Source organism: Callithrix jacchus, chromosome 7 (assembly GCF_049354715.1).
Source record: "Callithrix jacchus isolate 240 chromosome 7, calJac240_pri, whole genome shotgun sequence".
NCBI lineage: Eukaryota > Metazoa > Chordata > Mammalia > Primates > Cebidae > Callithrix > Callithrix jacchus.
The window spans coordinates 142,718,443-142,727,932 of NC_133508.1; the positions used below are offsets into that span (position 1 = coordinate 142,718,443).

Consider the following 9,490-nt stretch of genomic DNA (forward strand, 5'->3'; position numbering starts at 1 on the left):
CAATTTATTAAAATATTAGAAGAAAAATGTACTGTATGCAAACTGCATTTATAATACATAACCCTTTGACAGTAAAGCATAGACCAAATCCAAAATCAGTTTTATGGAAATCACTGACTTATTTCTCAAAGCAATTCAAAATTCCTTCATCAATAGCCATGATTGCATTTATACAAGCAAATAACATGAATCTTGAGCAAATCTTTATTTATCTAAAATTGTAGAAATCAACAATCTGATTCCTTATTTTCCTTGTCTGTTTTTATGTAGAAATTTACTGTTTTGTTTATAAAGCTTAATAGCACAAAAATAAAATTACTTTACTTTTCTCTAATATTTCATATTTCTTCATTTGACATAGCTGTCAATGTTTTTTTCTGGGAGGTGAGTAGAGCATTAGTAGAAATTATTTATGAACCAGTGTTTACATATTTATTATATACATAGAATCAGCCAGTTAAAAATTAATTATTGTTTATTCTAATATGCCATGACTCTCCTAAGGTTCTGAGGACACAGCAGTGAACAAATATTGCAGTTCCTTGAAAAAATTATTTGTAATGAGAAAATGCAGCATTACATACAGGAACGCTTTTGTGTACCATCTTTCTCTTAAGTACATGCTACTCTTTCACCACAGACTATCATCAGTTATAGACCTCCTGATATCATTTACTTCTTGATTATTTTCGCTTACATCCATTCAGGCTTTGTTAGCATTTCTCATATTCTTAACATCCCAAAGTCTAGCTCCCTCCTTTCACATTCAATTCCTCATAAATTTAGTCTCCACTTGGCTAAATTGCTGTCAGGCTCACCTGTGTAAATTGTTTTTTGGGATATTTCATGGTTATAAAAGTACAGTGACCACACAATGTGTTTTGGCACAACAAAGGGCCACTTTTTCCTATGTGGTGGTTTGTGTCCATTTAGAAGAACAAACTTTTTATTTCAATAAATTATTTGGAAGTATCATGGAATTATTTCATTCTCTTACTTCATGAAAACATAATTACAAGGTTTTTAAACCCTATTTTATTTTAAATTGCATTATTAATTATAATAATAAAAAAGTATAAACAAGAGGATCCCTTGGAAATGATTTTAAATATTTATAAGATTGAATGTTTTGAAGCCATTAAAATATTTACAATATTTATGTACATGTTAAAAACTTTAAAGATATTAGAATTCATGTAAAGATATACCCACAATATAAATTAAAAAGTATATACATTACTATATAAAGTAGTTGTATGCTAGTAGAATAAGATACACCAAAACTGTTCTGACACATGTGTAATATAAATTTATCATTATAATTTCTGACATTTAAAATTTTTTCTGACAAGCATATATTAATATTATTGTCTGAAACCTAGGATCATTTGCATAAGTAATAATCAAAAAGTCAAATTATTGAAAATAGGCTCTTTTATAATTAGTAGCACTTTTCTTATTCAAAACCAATCTATAACGAGTACCACAATTTTGACTTAAAAATCAGTTTATCTTATACAAAAACCCATTCACTAACAATAAATGAATGTGACAGGCACTATTCTGAGTGCTAAAAATCTACTAGTAAATAAAATAAATGAAAATATCCATCTTCATAGAACCTATGTTCTGGTAGAGGGGAAGCAATAAGAAACAACTTTTTAAGTAAAATACATAAGCGTGTTCAATGATGGTTAAGTGCTCAGGAGGAAACCGGGAGAGGGTAGTAGAGGTGACTACAATGAGAAGTTTGAAAATTTAAACAGGGTATTCTGGGAAAGCCTTAACTAAAAGGTAACATTTAGCATTAGACTTGAAGTAGATGAGGGTGGGGGGTGTAAATCTCTTTGGAGGAGGACTGTCCCAATAGGTACCAAAAACCCAAATCCTGTGAAAGCATTTCTGTTCCATTGGCTAGCATGTTGGTTACTTGTGGCTGGAGCAGAATAAGGGAGGGTGATAGTAGATGAAATAAGAGCAAGAATCATAGAAATTAGGACTTTGGTTCTCTGGACTTTGACTATTACTGCTAATTAGATGTGAGGTTTAGAGTAGATAAGTGATATGATCTGGCTTACTTATAAAAGGATCTTTGGTTGCTCCGTTGACAACAGACTACATTTTAGAGAACCTCAGAGCAGATAAAAAAAATTGAACATATTTTACAGCAGGAATGGTGTGTTCTATATTGTTTACCTAATATATAGATATTACATGTGTATAAATCATATGATTTAATGTTTTTATTAAAAATATTGACATAATTACAGTATGGATTCAATATTATTAGGCATTTTTTGTAAGACTATATGAACTTTCTCTGTTCCAGCTATAGTGTGTATATTAATGTTACCATAATTTTATTTCACTTACTAGTTTGCCTTCTACTAACCATGCCTACATGTATTTTTCTCTGATTTGTGCTGTGCATGTATCTGCAACAAGGATGATTAATGAACTGCCACAAATTCCATCTTCCTGCCTGCAATTGTATCAGTCAGGATTCCCCCAGAAAAGAAATAGCATTATTAGAAGAGATAACTAAAGAGAATTTAATTAAGGGACCATTTACATATAGGAGCCAGTGTTAAGGGATTATCAGCCAGGATGTTCAAGCACCCTGCGATATTGACAGTGAAGAACTGTTGCTATTCCTAGCCGTGAAGACGTAAAGAGAGGCTGCAACTGTAACTCTAAGAAGCAGCAACTGTAGCTATAAGAAAGAATAATTTACAAGACAATAACCTTAGTAAACACATGCAGCTGACCCACGGGAACCCAGCACTTTCCTTATACCCTCCAATTTTTTGTTAGTTCATGCCCTGGTTTAATTCAAAGCTGCAAGAATGCAAAAGGATTTATCCAGCTAGTTCCATAATCAGTCTCCCAAGGCATAGAGAAGGGTAGAAAAAGGTAAAGTACAGATATGGAGTAGAAAATTTAAAATATCTAGCATGAAAATTAAAGTTTCTAAGGAGTATGTCTCCCTCAATTGCGTTTTCAAACTCTAGGCACGTCTCCTCGTGCTACTATAATAGATCATCTGTAGGGGAAGAAATAATATACAGGTGGGAAAATAGTTGATATAGCTTTCATCTGGAGGCCACAAAACACGTTATGTGCTATATCATAATGTGCAGCAGCTATATCAATTATTTTCCCAGCTGCGTATTATTTGCAGGTGTGTCTGGATTCATTTTATGCAGCTGTGCCGTTTTTTAGGCTGGGATGACTGCGATTTTTATTTTTTAATTTGATTTTGGGAAAGACAGAAGCCATTTTGTAGTTTAGTACTACCTAAAGAATCTTTCTTGATTTAATAAAAAAGAAAAGTATTATCTTATGAGACAAGTTATATTAGTAGGCAACTTATATTAATTGCATTATGCCATATGCATATCAGGATTATTGCCACAATATGTACCTTTAGAATCACAATGTATTTCTTTCTGCTTAGCAGTTATATTACATATATATATATATATATATATATATATACATATAAAATACAAGGTCTAAATTTATTTTAATGTTTAGTTATCAGAATGGTTGCAAGCAAATACAACAGGAGAAAAACTAAGGATGCATGAATAAGTGAAAGAATTTATATAGTTAAAATACCTGTAAATTATATGATTAAAATACAGGCTTTCAATAGAATAACAGGAATTATTTTAGCAATAATTCATTACTTTAATTCATAAATATTTATTGAAATTCTATAATTAGGCTTTGTTCCAGGCACATAACATATATAACAGTATGATTAATACCTAGGCTATGTTAATAATTGTTCAAAGCAAGTTATCAGATGGTAATGTACATGAACTAACATTTTGGGGTGATAAACATGTTTTGGAGCTTGATTTAAACCCTGTACATGTATTACGCTATTTGGTTTCCATAACAACCTGAAGTAGACGGCATTTTTATCTATAAGTTACAGAAGAAAGAACTGAAACTTAGAGAAGTAAGATAAATTATTTGAGATATTAAAGCTAGTAAGACATGGTGCTGATATTGAAGTCCAATTAGCAGGATTTCAGAGTATACGTTATATAATATCACCATATGGTAGAATCCATTTTTGTTGAAACAAAGCAAACACAATATATGCACAAAATGAAATGTATAGCGAACCAAACTATTTACGCATATAAATATATTTGAACAAAACAGAAAGTAAGCCAAATTTATTACATGAAAGTAGAGTTCTGAAAGTATGCATATCAAACTTTCAATAATAAAATCCACAATGTATTCAATAAATTTTATAAATTCATACACTCATGAAGTGGTATGTTTGTAAATCTGCTCTCTAGAAGAAATAAAACTGAACAAAGAAGCAAATAAACCCTTGATTTGTAGTATTTACCTGCTTTCAGGTGCAAACCTCACTATATCTGACTGCAGGTTATCAATGTTTTAGCAGGCAGTTCACGAAATTTCTGAATCTTTAATGATCATCTTTCACAAACCAAGAAGAGACAACTCCAGCACACCACTATGACTCTTTTTGTAATACCCCAGGTAAGAATCAGAGTATTTCTATGACCAAAAATTTTTTTGCATGTCCTCTTTTAGTCAATTCTGATCCCTTATCTAAAAATAAAAACTTCTATTCTGATTTATATAACTAAAAATTAGTTTTGTCTGTTAAAAACAGATAAATTTCCTATAAATGAAATACTCTAATATGTACTGTTTTAAAATCTAGTTTCTTTCACTCCATATGTTTTTAAAATGATTTTATTTGTCTGTTACATTATTTTATTGCTGTGTAATATTGCATTGTGTGAACACATAACAGTTTATACATTTTCCTGTTTTTGCACATGTACAGTTTCAGGTTTTTACTATTAAGAATAATACTGCTATATCATATATAAATACATTTAATTACATATTTATACAATAATTTTTTGGCATGTTGGTCTGCTAATTCCAACAGCTTGCTCATCTCCCAGTCTAATTCTATTGACTTTTTTTCTTCATTAAGAAAAAAATACCTTTCTGGTTTACTGTATGTCTACTAATTATTTTATTTCAGGTTGGCCATTGTAAACTATACATTGTTGGACATCTAGATTATGTTGTTTTTCTCTAATGGGTATTGATTTTTGAGCTGGTTGAAGGTTTAATTGCTGTGGATTTCCTGGCTGTAACAAGATTTATTTTAATCTTTGGTAGGTCATTGTTATTTCTATTTTGCACTTAGTTCTAGAATGTGTATCCTACTCTAGAATGTTTCCTTAGTCCAAAGGTGAATAGTATTTCTAGATTTTTGACTGAATGCCTATGATGCTCAGCAACATCTCTCCACATTGGGAGGACAAGATCTTCAATGTTTCCTGGTACTGCATGATATCTGGTATCACCACCTAATTCTTAGCCCTGGATCAGATCTGCTAAACACATATCCTCACCTTGTACATGGGCAATCTCATCTGGATCACGTACTCCTAGTGAATCTCAATGCAGACTTCTGGAGCTACTCCTCTGAAGAGTTCTCGCTTTTCTGATGTCCTGCTGTGCAAATTAGTCCAAAGTGGCACATCTAATTGTTGACAGAGTTTTCCTAAAATCAGCATGATTACTCTATTTTATCACCGACTTACTAATTCTGATTCTGACATTTTTTGACATTAGCACACAGTTCAGTACATTAATAGAAGATGACACGTTTTTAAATTTATAAGGCATTTTCAGCAATTAATTCCCAAAGATGCTATCTTTTCTGGTTATATATTTCTGGTTATTAGAAAGAAACTTAGCACAGGCTATTTCTACAAAATTTGTGCTATTATCACTGCTATGAGGATAGTTTTAAGATTTTATTTATTGCTGGTATTATCAAAATACTCACAGTTTTTACCTTCTATAGGATTTTTATTATTGTAAAATGATCTGTAATCCTATGAAGTCCATTCTCTAAAATCATATGGTTTTAACCATACAGATCTTATGACTTTGAAAATTTTGTTAATTTAATAGAATTCATATTTTATTGACATTACAACAGCAAGAAAGGTAAATTAAGGAATTAACTTGAAAAAGCTAATTTGTTAAAACTGAAAGCAAATATTTGATTGCATTTTTTCTTATAGTTTTTTCCATCAAAAACCAACATTATAACACTTGCAAGTGGCTATTTAGAAGAAATTGCTTTTAATTATTTTATTGAATTTTTGTCTTTGTTATGACCCTAAATTTCTGTGAGACATTTTGTTAATATTTAGAAAGTTAATATTTGATAATATTAAGAGATAAGGATGTGAACCTATAATTCTATATAATGTAGCCTAGTTTTTTTCTCTACAGAATGTCTGCTAAAATAAGTGGGGGGTTGGAGCTTGAGTATATTGTAATCCACAGTTGAATTTACCTCCATTTGGTAGCATCTATTATCCTTAGATCAGTCAAAGACTTACTCCTGATACTATGAGTAGCCTTTAGGTTTAAATCTTAAGGATGTTGTTTTCTTTTTTAAAAGTTTTGCACATATTCATTAAGCAATTTCTCTGTGTCAAGCATTGCTCCAGATATTGGTGATGTATCAGTAAAAAAGATCCAAATCTCTGCACTGGTAAAGATTTTATTTTATCTAAAAGTAAAGACTTCCAGAGATTTTTTTATTATATAGTTGGGTGATATTTATTCACATAAACATTGTATAAAACTTCACAAAATAAATATTTTTGATCTCAGGGTCTCCTCTTTTATTTGGGCTAATAGACTAATTTTTTTTTCTTTTTCTTTTTCAATCTTAGGAAAATATTTTTCCCTATTCTTTCAAAACTGTAGAAGGTTAATTATATTTATCTCCCCATAGCCTATGTTGAAACACGTTCTGGTTTCTATTCTTTTCTCATAAATCCATCAACCTCAAGTCTTTAATCATTCTCATTACTTTTCCCTGAACTCTATCCAGTTTTTCTGCATACTTCTAATAACGACGACCTTAGAAATGAGTTCTATAATCCAGGTGTGAGCTCAACATAATTCTGCAGACAGAACCTTTCATTCCCAGACTTTATGACAAAAGTTTCTGCCAAAGGAAGAGGTTTCTTCACTTACAGTCAAACTTTAAATTTTGGGGCTCCACATAGCTTTAATCTGGGTCTTCTTCCTCGTTCTCTTATATCATTGACTCCCTAACACTATTGTCTACTAGGGATTCAAACATCGTATGATGTTGGAAATCATAGTAGACATATGATGACCACTTTCAGATTTGCATATCTGCAACAAACTTCCTTCCTGTACTTTATATACTAATAATAAAGAAGAAGGCAGTATAGAAGGAAAATAAAAAAGTTCTTAAAATTTCTTGAACATGTACTGTGTTCTAATCACTTCTCTAGACAGCTTGTATTTATTAAATTATTCTCAAAACAATCATGATGAAGGTAGTGTTATTATTATTATTTTGAGACACAGTCTCCCTCTTTTGCCAGGCTGGAGTGTACTGGTGCCATCTCAGCTCACTGCAACCTCCACCTCCCGGTTCAAGTGATTCTCCTGCCTCAGCCTCCTAAGTAGCTGGGACAACAGGTGCATGCCACCATGCCCAGCTAATTTTTTGTGTTTTTAGTAGAGAGAGATTTTCACCATTTTGGCCAGGATGGTCTCAATCTCTTGACCTCTTGATCTGCCGCCACCTTGGCCTCCCGAAGTGCTAGGATTACAGGCGTGAGCCACCATGCCCGGCCTATTATTTTTATTTTATAGATAAAAGAATTGATACTCAGGTGAATAATATTCTCTGAACTGGTTTTCCCATAGTCATATACTTCTAAAAATCAATTTATCCAAAGAGTCATTTTTAAAAAATACAAACTATTTTCTAGACAGTAATAATACTGTTTCTCTCTGCAATTAGGCCAAACTCTAAAATTCTTAGCATTACATACAGGACCGTGGGAGCACCATGAGGAAGGAACTTTGCGTCTATGATTTATTCTTGGATTCTTAAGGCTTAAAATACGGTCTGACCATCTTCCTGATTTGCTCTTCTCCCCTTTGAATTTCTGTTCCTTTAGCCGTTAAATTTCAGTCACATTCTACTTCTTTTGGTTCTTCAAACAAGCAAACTCTTCTTGGTTCAGGACCTATGATATTTTGCCTGCTCTACTGAAAAGCTTTTCATTCTCATTGTGGTTAGTTGAGTTAGAGTCATCTGTCTGTTCTCAGTTTCACTGTTGCATATTTAGAGAAGCCTAGTGGTGTGCGGGCCTGTCTGCACCAAGCTGCAAAAGTTGATTGTGTTCTTTTCTTTCCAACTCTGCATTCAATGATATCACATTAGTTATATCATATTAGTGTCTTAAAATTGACCATTGCGGGGTAGTTGTCACAGAAACAAGCGAATGAAACACAGGAGGACTCACTTCCCTTCCTGCTGCCAAGAGCCCATTGTTAAATACACACCAGCACACCACTGAGATAGCTTTTTTCTCATTCCCCCAAAGCAGGCTGATCATCTGTTGTTCACTTAATACTTGTAATTATGTAATTATTTACACCTGTAATTATGTAATTATTCTATGACAATTTTAAATATCATTAACATGTCTCCCATGAGGGCTTATAAATTTTGTCTTTTGTATTTATTACCATGTCCCTAGTAATGAGAACAGTATTGTTGCTAAATAAATATTTGTTGAATGTAAAAACAAATTATTGCCTCCTCTATAGAAATTACTTAGGCTTTAAGAAAGTTATTGCAGAATAATTGGTTAGTTAGTTATCTATGGATACATATTAAATTTCTACAAATTTAGCAGCTTAAAACAGCATGCATTTATTATCTCAAAATGTCTGTGAGTCAATAGCCCAGACACAACTTAGCTGAGTCTTCTTCAAAGGATTCCACAAGATTTCAATCTGGAATTTTGCTTGGAGGTTTCAAGAGAATAACCTACTTCCAAGTTCATTCATGTTGCTTGCAGAATTCATTTCCTGGTTGTGAGTCTGCAATCTTAGCCTTCTTTCTGCTTGTCAGCTACAATCCCCCTCCTTAGCAACTGGAGGCCTCCTGAAGTCCCTAGAAGCCACCTAAGTTCCTTGCCACATGAACATTTTCTGCACAATCTCATATTTCATCAAGGAAGCAAGAGAATCTCTGGAGAGAGTCTCCTATCAAGACAGTCTTCCATATTGTGAGGTAATCACAAGAGTGGCATTCCATAAGCTTTGCTGATTCAGTGGATTAGACACAACCAGGTTTGTGCACACTACAGGGGAGGAAATCATACAAAGGTGTGAACACAGGAGGGAAAGATCATGAGGAAAATGATAAAGAGCTTTTTTCGCCTAAGAAATATAAAAAAAAACTCATTATAGATTGTATCAAATTACATAACAAATGGCTATAACATTAGAAGTAAACATATAAAAATGTAGATACCAATTATAGCAGAGCTACCTTTAGGAGAACTTGATTACTTGTTCTTTTACACAATAATGGACACACTTTATTAGTTTGGTT

At 32.4% G+C, this 9,490-nt stretch overlaps 1 long non-coding RNA gene across 1 annotated transcript in view; it reads right to left on the bottom strand.

Moving 5' to 3' along the window:
• LOC118143061 (uncharacterized) overlaps positions 1-9,119 on the bottom strand; it is a 49,830-nt gene extending 40,711 nt beyond the window's left edge. Inside the window, exons 1-2 of the long non-coding RNA XR_004727144.3 lie at positions 8,925-9,119; positions 5,427-5,529 (exon numbers count right to left, since the gene is read on the bottom strand). This is a non-coding gene — a long non-coding RNA (uncharacterized LOC118143061). The remainder of the gene's footprint in view (positions 1-5,426; positions 5,530-8,924) is intronic.
• Between the last annotated feature and the right edge of the window lie 371 nt (positions 9,120-9,490).